This window comes from Gopherus flavomarginatus, chromosome 7, assembly GCF_025201925.1.
Source record: "Gopherus flavomarginatus isolate rGopFla2 chromosome 7, rGopFla2.mat.asm, whole genome shotgun sequence".
Classification (NCBI taxonomy): Eukaryota; Metazoa; Chordata; order Testudines; family Testudinidae; genus Gopherus; species Gopherus flavomarginatus.
Genome location: NC_066623.1, coordinates 39969811 through 39984872, shown reverse-complemented (window position 1 = coordinate 39984872; position 15062 = coordinate 39969811).

The following is a 15062-nucleotide window of genomic DNA, read 5'->3' as shown; positions in this document are numbered from 1 at the left end:
GGCACCTTGTGTGGTCTGAGGCCGACTGCCCCACCTTTCCATGGGGTTCTGCTTCAGCCTTCACTGTGAGCCATTTCGCCAGCTGCTCTGCTCCACAACCTATCCTGTGAGCTGCTCCAGTCATCCCATGAACTGCTCTGCTCCACCAGCTGCTCAGCAATATATCTTCAGCCCACCCCCTACTCAACACAGTACTCAGTGATTTCAGCTCTTAGTAATTTTAGTACTCACAAAAACTTATGCTCCAATACTTCTGTTAATCTATAAGGTGCCTCAGGACTCTTTGCTGCTTTGTAGTGATTTCAGCTTGTAGTAAGGGAGCCTCAGTGCTGGTGCATCATTGGCCCAAAGTGAATTCAGCACAGTGGCCTGTAACTAGACATCCTAATACAGTCAAAATTAGCTCTGATATTCTACAGGAGGATGAGGGGGAGATGTGGTTGGTGAGTCATATCCTCAAAGGGAACCCACACACATCTCTCTCAATTCACTGTGTTTTGGAGCCCCTGTCACTTGTCTAGCAATATGGGAATATGGACACTCCATTTCTGAAAGGTCCCTGACAGTTTGCAGACACAGGAGTATATGTCAGCTGTGTCAAGAATGACCCCAGCATCTGGCATCATGGGGGGCTATGGAGATGGGCTCTGACTCAGGCACCTCTGCGACAGTTGTGTCTCAGGTCATTATTGTCAGTCTAGCACTTTGGGATCAGCCTCCTGCATCCTCATTGCTGCTAGACATCTGATAGTGACCACTACAGGCCCAGATGCCTTCTTCTGTCTGCACCTAGCCAGGAGACAGTGCTCCAGCTGCTGGAACGTGGGCCTGCCACAGTGACAGGTTGGCTGCACAGCTCCCATGCACCCTCACTAGCAGTGAGCATGCAGACCTCACAGAGCACCTGGGCCAGCAGGCAGCAGCCTCCAGGTACCATCAGCTCCTGGGACCATGCATCTCACTGGCTTGCCAAATGCAGACTCAGGTCCAGTGTGTTCATGTTAGTCTTCAAGGCTTTCCATGCATTGGCCTGAGAGAGATCACCTGCCCCGTGGTGACCTCCCTGCACTGTTACTTGCCTCAGGGATGATGAAGCCCATGCACCTGGGGGCTGTGAGAGCAGAAGGAAGGGTCCCTAGCCACAGGCTGAAAGCTTGGAACTGGCCCAAGAGGAGATGCAAATCGTGCAGATCTTACAGCCCCAGTGAACCCAGTGACAGGGAGGGGAGGGCGTGGAGAAAGGGACCGAGGAAGTGATTAGAGTGAGCACAAGAGGGGAGAGTGGGTTGGGGGAATCCTAGTCTAGATTGCTTAGGCCATAATGGCAGGAATCAGGACCAGCTCTAGGGCAGGTGACCCACACAAAGGGCAAGTTTGTTTCTCTCTGACCTGCTTCCCAAGCCCTTTCCTTGAGGGCAGCCAACAATGGCATGGAGCATGGAAGGATCAGGGTCTGGCATGACCTAGAGAATAACAAGCTGCTTTTCTTAAGCGCTAACTGAACCAACACCAGCAGGCTGAAGAGCTAGTTCCAGCTGGGACCAGTTCAGTAGCAAATTCACCTGTCAATGCTCCCCTGGTGGGCAAGCTGGACACTGACAAGAGCAGAGGGAATCATATGCAGCAATGAATTTATTCACCAAGTCTCTCTCCTGCTGGAACAGCATCAGCCCAGCTTCTTTCCATTTATTCCTCCCCTGAATGAATTCAAAAATCTTTTCAGATTGCTGTTGCTAAGTGCATTGATTGAAGATATGCTACATTTGAACTGGGTTGCTCTGTGGTTGGCTAGACACATCACATGGTATTGTTCCTGTTCCCAGGTTGGCTAAGAATGCAAGCTCTTCTCCTGCCAGTATTAGAATTTGCTTTCTGCAGAGCTGAGTGCCAGGAAAGAGGCTTGCTGCCTCAGGGGCAGATGCCCAGGGGGAACACAGGCAAAGCAAATTCCTGGAAGGGCTCAATTAATATTTGCAAAGGTTTCTTGCATTTTTCGCCCAGCTCTGGCACAGACAGACAACACACACAAGCAATGAAACACCCTAGAGAAGCATTACATCATCAGAACAAACTTCCATTGGCTGATCAGTTACCCTGAGGGGAGGAGGCTGTTTCCTAGCAACTTCTGCAGGCTGGCAACCCCTTTTGTGGGTGTCACATAGATCAAAGTTGTCACTGGATGCAATGTAAAACTGGTCCTCTGCTCCCGCAGCGTTTGCCTCAGCTAGGAGGGGATCTTTGGCCAATTACTACAATCCACCTGGACGTCCAGGGCTCTGCCAAGTGCTAGAGACGCCCCCGTGACTTGCTCAGTTCTCCCAGCAAGATGCCCAGTCCAGCCGCTCCCCACCCTGTCACGCCAGCAGCTGAATCCTCACCACTGGAGCCAGAGACAGCCCCTCTGGCCCTTCAGGAAATACCCTGTCACAGCCAGCCAGAGCTCCAGCACCGAGGGAGGGATTGGCAATGGGGGACGGACAGACATCTGGACTGTTCCCGCTCACAGAATGCCTGGAACTCTCCTGACTGGCCGAGCGGAGCTCAACCCCTCACAAGGCCGCATGCCCTCGGGGGCTGCTGTTGTGTGTAAGGGTGTGGCTGTGACTCCCAACCAAGGGCATCCTCTGGTTTGGAAGGTAGAGTCTGGGCTACAGGGAGCAACAATCCCCAGTTGCTGGTGGTAGAGTGAGGTGATGGTAAAACAAAAATGTGTAGGTGGTAAATACAATCCATGCCTTAATAAAGAGAACAACACAGCAGCCATCCCTCCATCTCCTATGCACTCCCCCTCTCTTTCATGCCCCCACTTCCTCTGTCCTCCCCCAGCTTTCTGTGTACAGCATGGCAGCATACTTCTCTGCCAGCCTTGGGTGAATGCTAGGGAGGAGCGGGGTTCACACTCATTTGTGCTGTGTTCTAATGCCTGGGCATGGCAGCAGGCATCTCACAGACGTGGTGTCTGTTCTCACAATGCCCACAGGCTGGGGATTGGAACCCCAGACATCACATGGCAAACCTGGTCATGCTGCTCCAAGACGCTGGGCGTCTCAGTGGGGCAGCTGGTACATAAGAACAGAGGGGCACAGCCCTCCTCTCCCACTGCTTCCCCACAGCTCCCGCTCCTGCTTTAACCACTGGCACACACTGCAATGAAGGGAGGGGATGAGCTACTGCCCCATCGCAGGCTGTCTGAGGCTGCCAGATCCTCTACGACCCCACAACTGGGTGTCAGCCAGCTGGCCCTTATGCCCCATGCCTGCCTGGCTTCCACATCAGCCAGCCCCACAGGGAGCTAGTGTCTGTTAGTTCTTAATAGAGTTATTGTTTTAGAGTAAACAAGCAATGCTGGCCATCAGTCAGGAGAGTGGATCAATACCCCGCCGGGAATGCAGCTGGCCAGTGCCAATCAGTGTCACAGAACAGAGTTCTCATCCACACAGCAACCCTGACCCTTGACAGCTGGCAAAGGAGAGAGGATGGGCCTGGGGTTCTGAGCTCGTGCCCTGCAATGGGCACATCTAGGACTTTGGCTCCCTACACCTAGCCCAGAGGTGGGCAAACTATGGCCCGGGGGCTGCAGCTGGCTCTTCAGACATTTTAATCTGGCTCTCCAGCTCCTAAGAGTAGGGGCATCCAGGGGGCTCCGCATGCTGCCTCTGACCGAAACGCCACCCCTGCAGCTCCCATTGGCTGGGAACTGCGGCCAATGGGAGCTGCACAGATGGCACCTGTGGACAGAACAGCGCGCAGAGCCACCTGGCTGCGCCTCCATGTAGGAGCTGGAAGGGGGACATGCCACTGCTTCCAAAAGCTGCTTGAAGTAAGTGCCACTCGGAGCCTGCACCTGACCCCCCCCTCACATGCCCCAACCCCCTGCCACAGCCCTGATCCCCTCCCGCTCGCCACACTCCTTAGTCCCAGTCCAGAGCACCCTCCTTCATCCCCAATCCCTCATCCCCAGCCCCACCCCAGAGCCCGCACCCCCATCCTGAGCCCTCACCCCCTTTGTGCCCCTGTCCCAACCCAGAGCCCCCTCCAGCACCCATAACTCCTCATTTCTGGCCCCACCCCAGATCCCATACCCCCAGCCAGAGCTCTCACCACTTCCCACACCCCAACCCCCCATTTCGTGAGCATTCATGGCCTGCCATACAATTTCCATACCTGGATGTGGCCCTAGGGCCAAAACGTTTGCCCACCCTTGACCTAGCCCCAGCCCCTGCACTGCAGCAAAGCACCAGACCCATTCCCTGCATTTGCTGCCCCCTGCTGAGGAATCTGTTAGTCAGACCATCCAGCTCTCCCAGCTGGAAAGCCACGTGTCTCTTGAGGTCTTAGGAAGGGCTTGGTTGGTTGGTTATTTCATTGCAATAATCACTGGCCCCTCCTTGCATTACTGTCCCTGCTCCATATTCCCCAATGTGTGGCTGCTTCTGGGTATCTGATTGTGTCTCTGAACTGTGGCCTGCAGGAAGTGGGCTGCACCTGACAAGTCCTCTAAGGTAATTTCGTGCGAGTCCTAAGGGCCCAGCCAACCCACAAGTAGGGTTTAATCAGGTGACCCCAAGGCAGGATCTAGGCTTCTATGCATGGGAGTGTTGACTCCAAGGTGCCCCGAGGCAGGGCCATGGGGCTGCACAAGTGTCCACCTGCTTCAGCATCTGACCCCAAAAGATGGGGGGACGGGGAGGCATGGTCTTTCCCTGCAAGTTACTGAAATCCAATTTCACCTGCAGTCTAGAATTTGTGTAGCAATTCATGGAGAGTGATGGGGAATGGATTGAGAACATTTAGAGGGGCAGCGGCTGAGCAGCCATGAGCCGCCTGGAAAAGAGCCACAACTGATCTTCAATTACCAAACGCACTGTGCTTTCACAGCAGCAGAGAGAGAGCGAGTGAGAGATAGAGGCAGAGAGAGAGAGTATGATAAAGAATATAGGAAAGAGAGACAGACAGAAGAACTAATCGTGGATGATTGAGAGAGAGAAGGAGAGAGAGTGAACAATTGAGACAGAGTGATGAAGAACATGTCAGAGAGACAGGAAAACTAATAAAGAATAATAAATGCCCCAGGCCAACTGCAGAGCCTAAACACCTGGTCATGGACATACACATGAATGTGCACTGTATACCCCCAGGCACCAGCAGTACTCCCACCTACTACACACAACCGCCATATACCTGCAGTACAAACGCAGCATCCACCAGCATCCCCCCAGTACAAACACGTGTACATACAGTACACACACAAGTGCATACAGTGAGCACACACACACTCCATGTACATACAGCATGCGCACACACATACACAAACATACATACACACACACACACGTACGTACAGCGCATGCATATACACTGTGTACATACTGCACACACACACATCATGTACACACATTTCACACATATGCACACAAGACTGCAGGCAAATAAGCCCATGTATCTTCCTGGCAGAGCAAACGTTCATAGAATCATAGAAGATTAGGGTCGGAAGAAACCTCAGGAGGTCATCTAGTCTAACTCCTTGCTCAAAGCTGGACCAATCCCCAACTACTTCATCCTAGTCAGGGCTTTGTCAAGCCGGGCCTTAAAAACCTCTAAGGATGGAGATTCCACCACCTCCCTCGGTAACCCATTCCAGCGCTTCACCACCCTCCTAGTGAAATAGTGTTTCCTAATATCCAAACTAAACCTCTCCCACTGCAACCTAAGACCATTCCTGGCCATACAGGGGAGCATTTACACACATATAGGTGCTGAGTGGTACATACTGGTGCATGTGCCCAGCATATGCACCTGCCATACTCTCCCCTCTCCATGTCTGGCGTACACTCCCCATAGTGCATATGCAGTCCTTGGGGGGAGCACAAGCTGTTGCACTGGGCTTGGTTTAGTTTGGCGGGTTCTTGTGAGAAATGGGGTTTGTCCCGAATCCATTAGAACTTAGGATATTTGATTTGCACTTTCTTGGCTGGCTGACAACATGGTGGTGCCCCCTGCTCCTGCCTAGCAGCTGCGCTGCTTCCCCCTCTCCCAAAGGCGCCAGCTGCCTCCCAGCTGTTCAGCCCCCACACACTCGGAGCAGAGCTGCTAAGGCGAGAGAACTGGCTCCTGGGCTCCTGGCTGGTCTCTGGGCTACACAATGGTCTCCCAGCCCCAGGAGAACTGGGCCACGTGATGGCAGCAGGAGGAAAAGGAACGAGGGGGCAGGGGAGAGGAAGAGGCCCTGGGCAGCGCATGCTCAGAGGATAGCTGAGTTGGAAGCTAGGGGGAAGGGAGCAGGGGGGTGAGCAAGAACTGGCCAGTCTTCTCAGCTCAGCTGTGCCCAAGTGGGCCATGGGGAGGCAGGGCCAGGGGAAGGGGAGAGCGGGGATGGCATGAGATGAGGACAGGATAAAGAACAAAATATGAGTGAGGCCTTTGGGGGGAGGCGGGAGAGGAGCAGGGTCCTGCACGCAGCTGGTTTCACCCCAAACCCATTGCATTGCACTGGGCTAGCCTAGGACGCCTCTCTCCCCACCTTAGCCACACAGGATCCTGGCGGCTACCTTCTCCCTTCCAGCCCCAGCACAGCATCTGGTCTCTGAGCCCACTGGCAAGAGGTCTGTGCTGCTCTGGCTCTCATTGGATCCTGGCTCTGTCGCTAGGGTGACCAGACAGCAAATGTGAAAAATCGGGACAAGAGGTGGGGAGTAATAGGAGCCTATATAAGAAAAAGACCCTAAAATTGGGACTGTCCCTATAAAATCGGGACATCTGGTTACCCTGTCACTGTGATGGCTCCAGACTTCAACAGAAAACTTAACTTTCCCAACAGAGCATCTCCATTTTCAACCAGCTCCATTTGTAACCCTCCTCTGCCCCGCCCTTCCCTCTTCTCCCCTCCCCTGTTCTTCCCTCCTCTCCCCTGCCCTGCCCTGCCCTACACTCCCCTATCCTTCCTTCCCTCCCCTGCCCTGCTGTCCCCTCCCCTGTCCTGTTCTCTCCTCCCCTGACCTGCCCTCCCTTCTCCTCCCCTCCCCTGCCATTCCCTCCTCTCTCCTCCCCTCCTCTCCTCCTCTCCCCTAACCTGCCCTCCCCTCCCTTCCCTTCACTTCTTTTCCTTCCCTTCCCCTGCCCTCTCCTCTCCTCTACTCTCTAGACCTCCTCTCCTCTGTCCTTGCCTGCCTCTATATCCAGTGGGCTGTAATGGAGCCTGCTGCATGCTCAAGCAGGAACTGAGGCTCTTACTGACCATAAACACAGAATTGTAGAAATGGGGGGCTGGAAGGCACCTTGAGAAGTATAGAGTTCAACCCCCAGCGTTGAGGCAGAATTGAGGAAACTCAGACCATCCCTGACATGTGTTTGTCCAGTGTTTGTAAAAACTTCCAGTGACAGGGATTCCACAACCTCCCTTGGAAGCCTGGGCCAGAGCTTAACTCCCTTGAGCGTTAGAAAGTTTTCCCTAATATCCACCTAAATCTCCCTTGCTGCAGATTAATCCCATTGCTTCTTGTCCTAACTTCAGTGGACATGGAGAACAACTGATCACCATCCAGGTAAGCCACACCAGTGCTGAACAGAGCGAGACAATTACCCCCTGTGTCTTACATATGACACTCCTGTTAATATACCCCAGGACGATATTAGCCTTCTTTGCAACTACTTCACATTGTTGGCTCATCTTCAGTCTGTGATCCACTCTAACCTCCAAGTTCTTTCAGCAGTACCATGCCCTAGCCAATTATTGCTCATTTTGTACCTGTGCATTTGGTTTTTCCTGCCTACGTGTAGTACTTTTCACTTGTCTTTATGCATTTTTATCAAAATGTGTCACAGTAAACAGCCACATCTGGCATTGTTTGGCATGGCATGCCCATGACACTCTCCATAGGAAGGCTATGCACAGGGTGTAAAGTGGGGTAGCGCAGGGCCATGAGGTGTTGTGGCACAAAGCTATCTGGGGCAGTGTGAATGGGTTGTTAAAAGACTGGCTGAAACTGATCCATATCAATGGAAGGCCCACAAAGCCAGTGGCAACCCCAATGGCAGAGGTGAAAGTAAGCAGGTATGGTCCAGTACGGTGTACCGGCAAGAATCAGTGCGCCATGCCGGACTGGACCGGCTTCTCTGGCAGTGATTTAAAGAGCCCAGGGCTCCAGCCGCTGTGGGGAGCCCCAAGCCCTTTAAATCACCACCAGAGCTCCAGCAGCTGGGCTCGGGTAGGGATTTAAAGGTCCCGGAGCTCCGGCCCCTGTGGGGAGACTCAGGCCCTTTAAAGTGCTGCCCAAGCCCCCCTGCTGGAGCTCCAGCAGTGCTTTAAAGGGCCCAGGGCTCCCCACAGCAGCCAAAGCCTCTGGCTCTTTAAATCACTGCCGGAGCGCTGCTGCTGCTACCCGAGCAGCAGCAGGGCTCTGGCGGCAATTTAAAAGGCCCGGGGCTCTCCGCAGTGGCAGGAGCTCTGGGAACTTTAAATCCCTGCCTAAGCCCGGCTGCCGGAGCTCCGGGGCCCTGGCAGCTGGGCTCTGGGGGGGTTTAAAGGGCCAGGGGGTCCCCACAGCAACTGGAGCCCTGGGCCCTTTAAATCATCTCCTGAGCCTTGCCGCCACTACCCCAGCCCGAGCCCGAGCCCTGCTGCCCCAGGGTAGTGGTGGCAGGGCTCCTACGGTGATTTAAAAGGCCCGGCACTCCGCAGTGGATGGAGCCCCGGGCCCTTTAATTCACCCCTGAGCTCCAGGATGATTTAAAGGCCCTGGGGCTCCGAGCCACAGCCTGAGCCCCAGGGCCTTTAAATCTTGAAAGGCCTCGCCTCTTCCGATCGAGGCCATGCCTCCTCCAGTTGAGGCCATGCCCCACTCAGGACAGTGGGAGCCACGATCGACTGGACCTGCGGACGGGGCAGGTAAACACACTGGCCCGGCCCACCAGGGGTTTTCCCTACACAAGCGGCAACCCCCATTTGAGAAACCCTGAACTAAATCATCCCAGCCAAGGCTTTGTCAAGCCAGGCCTTAAAAACCTCTAAGGATGGAGATTCCACCACCTCTCTAAGTAAACCATTCCAGTGCTTCATCACCCTCCTAGTGAAATAGTTTTTCCTAATATCCAACCTAGACCTTTCCCACTGCAACTTGAGACCATTGCTCCTTGTTCTGTCATCTGCCACCACTGAGAATGGCCGAGCTCTATCCTTTTTGGAACCTCACCCTTCAGGTAGTTGAAGGCTGCTATCAAATCCCTCCTCAGTCTTCAATTCTGCAGACTAAACAAGCCCAGTTCCCTCAGCCTCTTCTCGAAAGTCATGTGCCACAGCCCCCTGTTCATTTTCATTGCCCTCAACTGGATTCTTTCCAATTTGTCCACATCCTTTCTGTAGTGGGGGGCCCAAAACTTGATGCAATACTCCAGATGTGGCCACATCAGTGCTGAATAGAGGGGAATAATCACTTCCCTAGATCTGTTGGAAATGCTCCTACTAATGCAGCCCAATATGCCATTAGCCTTCTTGGCAACAAGGGCACACTGTTGACCAGGGCTGGCTCCAGTGTTTTTGCCACCCCAAGCAGCAGGGGGGGAAAAAAGCCGCAATCAGCACTTCTACCGCCACTGCTTCATTCTTTGGTGGCAGGTGCTTCCCTCCATGAGGGACTGAGGGACCCTCCGCTGAATTGCCGCCAAAGAGCCGGAAGTGCCACCCCTTTCCATTGGCCACTCCAAGAACCTGCTTGATGCTCTGATGCCTGGAGACAGCCCTGCTGTTGACTCACATCCAGTTTCTTGTCCACTGTAATCCCCAGGTCCTTTTCTGCAGAACTGCCGCTTAGCTAGTCGGTCCCCAGCCTTTAGCGGTACATGCAATTCTTCTGTCCTAAGAGCAGCATTCTGTACTTGTCCTTGTTGAACCTCATCAGATTTCTTTTGGTTCAATCCTCCAATTTGTCTAGGTCACTCTGGACCCTATCCCTACCCTCCAGGGTATCTACCTCTCCCCTCAGTTTAGTATCATCTGCAAACTTGCTGAGGGTGCAATTCATCCCATCATCCAGATCATTAATAAAAATGTTGAAGAAAACGAGCCCCAGGACTGACCTGTAGGCCACTCCACTTGATACTGGTTGCTAACTAAACATCAGGCTATTGATCATTAGCCATTGAGCTCAACAACCTAGCCAGATTTCTATCCACTTTATAGTCCATTCATCCAATCCATACTTCTTTAACTTGCTGGCAAAAGTACGGTGGGAGACCGTATCAAAAGCTGTGCTAGAGTCAAGATATATCACATCCACTACTTTCCCTATATCCACAGAGCCAGTTATCTTGTCATAGAAGGCAATCAGGTTGGTCAGGCATGAGTTGCCCTTTGTGAATACATATTGACTGTTCCTGATCACCTTCCTCTCCTCCAAGTGCTTCAAAATGGTTTCCTTGAGGACCTGCTCCATGATTTTTCCAGAAACTGCGGTGAGTTCCATGAGTCTATCACTGCAGGGCAGGGTTTCTAATCCTTTAATCACTCTTGTTGCTCTTCTCTGAAGCTGCTCCAATTTGTGGTTTGAGCATTGGCCTGCTAAACTCAGGATTGTGAGTTCAGTCCTTGAGGGGGCCATTTAGGGATCTGGTGCAAAATCTGTCTGGGGATTGGTCCTGCTTTGAGCAGGGGATTGGACTAGATGACTTCCTGAGGTCCCTTCCAACCCTGATATTCTATGATTCAATTTAGCAACATCCTTCTTGAATTGTGGGCACCAGAATTGGACACAGTATTCCAGCAGTGCCAAATACAGAGGTAAAGTCACCTCTCTGCTCCTATTCAAGAGTCTCATGTCTATGCATCACAGGATTTCATTAGCCCTTTTGGTCACAATGTCACACTGGGAACTCCTGTTCCACTGATTATACATACCTCTGCCCCCCTCCTCCCAAATTCTATTTCAGAGTCCCAGGATAGAGTTCCCCATCCTGTAAATATGGTTTGTTTTCATGGTTTGTTTGTAAATGTCTACAGTTACATTTAGCCATGTTCAGCTGGGAACCCCAATGTGCACAACTGCAACATTCACACTTCAGGAACTGTTGGTAATAGTTCATTAGTACATTTAGCAAAGTCACAAATACTCTAACCCAGCATGGTGGATAGAGATAACACAGAACATCCATCTGCACATCCATTTACTCACACCACCACTCGCAGAACAACCTGAAATGTCAGTCATCATCTACCTCATCACCATCACCTTCCTCATCATCACATCATCCTGGCACCTGCCAAAGCCAAATCTCTCCCTCTGCTGCCCAGGGGCTGGGATACAGCTTTTATAACACATTATATTGACACCATTGTGTCTAATGCATATTCAGTAGGGGGTGCATCCTCAAACATGATCTCTGTTCAGTATTCTTGGTATTGTTACCTCTTTTGGTCTGGGTGGTTAGCTAACATTCAGGGCCTTGCTTGGTTGTTTCCGTTAGGAGGAGAAATTGATTATATGAGTCAGGTATTTCTTTGATGCAGTCTTATTTGGTTACAAGGAATGTTCAAAGTCCTGTTTTCCTAAACACAGCAAGGAGAAAAGAGGTGGAGACAATTTCTTTGCTCACAGTTCCAAGCCTCTTTCCAGGCAGCACTCAACCCCAAAACTTCTTGCTTTTCTCTCAGAGTCACACTACAAGTGTTTTTCTGGCTGTGTCTGGAGCTTCCTTGATGCCTTCTCTGCCCACTTCTCTAGTAAAAACAACGAGGAGTCCTTGTGGCACCTTAGAGACTAACACATTTATTTGGGAATAAGCTTTCGTGGGCTATAACCCACTTCATCAGATGCATGGAGTGGAAAATACAGGAGCAGGTATAAATACATGAGAGGACGGGAGTTGCCTTACCAAGTATGAGATCAGTCTAACAAGACAATTCAATTAACAGCAGGATACCAAGGGAGGAAAAATCATTTTTGTAGTGATAATGAGAGTGGCCCATTTCAGGCAGTTCACAAGAAGGTGTGAGTAACAGTAGGGGGAAATTAGTATTGGGGAAATTAGGTTTAGGTTTTGTAATGACCCAAGAAAAAATACTTCAAAAACAGACTCCAGTGTGAAACTGCAGAACTGGAATTAATTTGCAAACTGGACACCATCAGATTAGGCCTGAATAAAGTCTGGGAGTGACTGGGTGATTACAAAACTTAAATCGAATTTCCCCATTTGTGTGTGAGCACTAGTGGATGTACACATGCTGCAGGTGCCACAAAGTTCCCCAGGTCTGATCAGTCCTAGCTGCCCCCTAAAGTTCTTGGTCAAGCGTTCTGCATTCTGTATTCTTGAGAATCCAAGAAACGTACAGCTGTCAACTGTATACTGTTAAGCAGGAGTTGTCTAACTTCCTTTTCTTGAAGCATTCTGCTGAGCCTGTACTGTGATACCTGAGGATGCGGGGGAGGAGGTGGCGTGGGATTTTTATTTAGCTTTGAGATTGTAATTAGGACATTAAACAATCATTTGGTTTCAATATCTGACCAGCTCCGATCCGGAGCTGCCTTTGATGATGATCTGTAACTGGGATTTCTAACCAAATGGAAGCCATTTCTTGAAATCCCTCCTTAGGATTTATAATGATTGATTATGTGTTGAATGAATCTGATGATTGGACTAATTTGAATATTTGTTTCCAATCCAATATTGATACCAGCTTGTTGATCTGATCCTGGCATGACAGTTGAATTGCTTTAGGTTTAGCTTAGTTTAGCGTTACTAACCGTAGCTTTGTTTTGCGAATGTGCCTATAGAATCATAGCGTTACGGTCATTTCAGCTCCTCCTGGGTTTGGTTTGGTTTGCTTGGTAGCTTTAATTCAGTTTATAAAAAGATGCAAAGTCGTGCTTCTCTCAATCAGCAATGTGGGTTCAGACGCCCTGAGGAACTGGACGGAGTCCAGCCCGTCACCCTCAAAGCCTGGTTTGCTTCTCCTAATGAGCCTGTGCCTCGCACAGTTTGTACACAGTGAAGTCTGTTTGGCACAGACTTTGAGGCCTAATTCTCCACTGCCTTGTGCCTCTGGAGCCAGCTGCACCAGCACAAGGTGGATGTCAGATGCTGCCCGTGCTCTGCCCATGGGTAAGGTAAAGGAGACTCAAGCCCTCAGGTTGGATACACTGAGAGGACATGGACAGAGTTTTGCCTCCAACTCCAAGTCCTAGGCTACACACAAAATTGTACCATGTCAGCGGGTCTCCCACTTTTGTGGTGCAGGCTCTCCCTCTTTTATGCCTGCACCCTGTGTTTAGGCTGGTACAATAAAGAGCCTTCTTTTGCTGGATCACCCAAGTGTCTTTTATTTCCAGTGCTTATGCAGTTCCCAGATCCCCCAACAGTTAGTACCCCACAGACCCTCCCCAGGGTCTCCTGGCCCTTGAGGCTTCCTTGTTGGTAAGGAGACAGAGATACTGCCCTCTTGTCTTCTCCCCAGCTAGCCTCCTCACTGAGGTTTGCCCAGGGCTTTTACAGCCCTCTCCTGCCCCAGCCCAGCTGTCACTACTTAGCTCAGCATGTTCTCTGAGCCAGCCCTTGTTAGGACTTGGGGCTGGGCTCCCTGCTGAGTACCTGCATCTCTACACCTGGCCTTCTGGCCAGAGAACAGGCTGCAGCCAGCTTTCTGGCAGGGCTTTAAAGGGGGTTTTACCCCTGTCCTGCCACACAACAAAAGTTGTGACTTTAAAGCAAATGAGTTAAGCTGGCGGCTGTGTGGACACCCTTATACTTAATCCTACTGGGAATATTTCAGGTTAACTTGTGTCACTAAATTACAAGCACAAGATAAACCCACAGAACCAGTTTTGAACCAATATAGGAGACCACACAGAGATTTGCACCAGTTTAAGTCCATGGGTATTAAACTGATTTAATTAAACCCACGCAATGTGTGTGTGCGCACAAGGCCCAAGACCTGTTCTACAGAGTCAGTTGTGCCAGCACAACTATGCCAGCTGGGGAGTGACTTTGTATCAATGAGGTGATACCAGTATAAGCCCTAGTGTGGCTGTCATTGTACTGGTGTAAAGGGGCCTTCTGCTGGTATAGCTTGTCCTCCTTCCCATATGGGAATAGCTATACTGTTATACCAGTATAACTGTGTCCCCATGTGGGGGAGGGAACAATTCCGGTACAGTTGGAGCAATGTAAGTTTTGTGTGTAAACAAGGCTTATGAGAAATGCTCAGGGAGAAGCCATGCTGTCCTGGGAAACTGCCAGAGTTGCAGCTAAACTGGAGGGTCTAACAAAACCCAGCTGAAAGCAATGGCTGCTGGGAGCAAAGCGATAAAATGCAGCAGAGAAAAGAGATGCAAGTTCTGGCAAACACCCATTGCCAAAGCCCAGGTTGACAGGGCAAAGAGAAGCAGCAGCAGCAGCTTCACATCCAATGGCATCTGAACTGGACATTTATCCTGCCAAAGGGACACCCCTGTGCAAAATGTAACATATGGGATCACTTTGCAATGGCCCATTGATGGTAGATTTGCTGGCAGTGCACGCAGAGATCAGTAGGGGATGAATCTGCACTGGAGGGATACTGAGTTTCGGGGGCCTGCAATGTGCAGGTCAGACTAGAATCCCTGGAGAACGGGTGAGGCCCAGAGGACTGGAGAAGGGCAAACACAGAACCTTTTTTAAAAAGGGGAACAAAGAGCTCCTGCTCCCTGGAATCACAGGGCACCCAGCCTAACTTCGATCCCTGGAAAGATATCCGGAAGAAATGATTAAACACCTAGTGGGTAACAGGGTTATACACAATAGCCTGCATGGATTTGTCAAGAACAAATCATGCCAAACCGGCCTCATTTCTTTTTCTGACAGGGTCACGGCCAGTGGAAGGGGGAAGCAGTAGAGGTGATATACCTTGGTTTTAGGATGGCTTTTGACACAATCCCACATGACATTCTCATGAGCTAACTAGGGAAATGTAGGCTGGTTGAAATTGCTATAAGGTGGGGGTGATGTTTCCCGGGGTACCTGGGCTGTGGGGTTCCTCGCTACCACCCACCTTAGTGTGAGAGAGCCTTCTGTGTGCCTGCAACGGCCTGGCTCCCTGA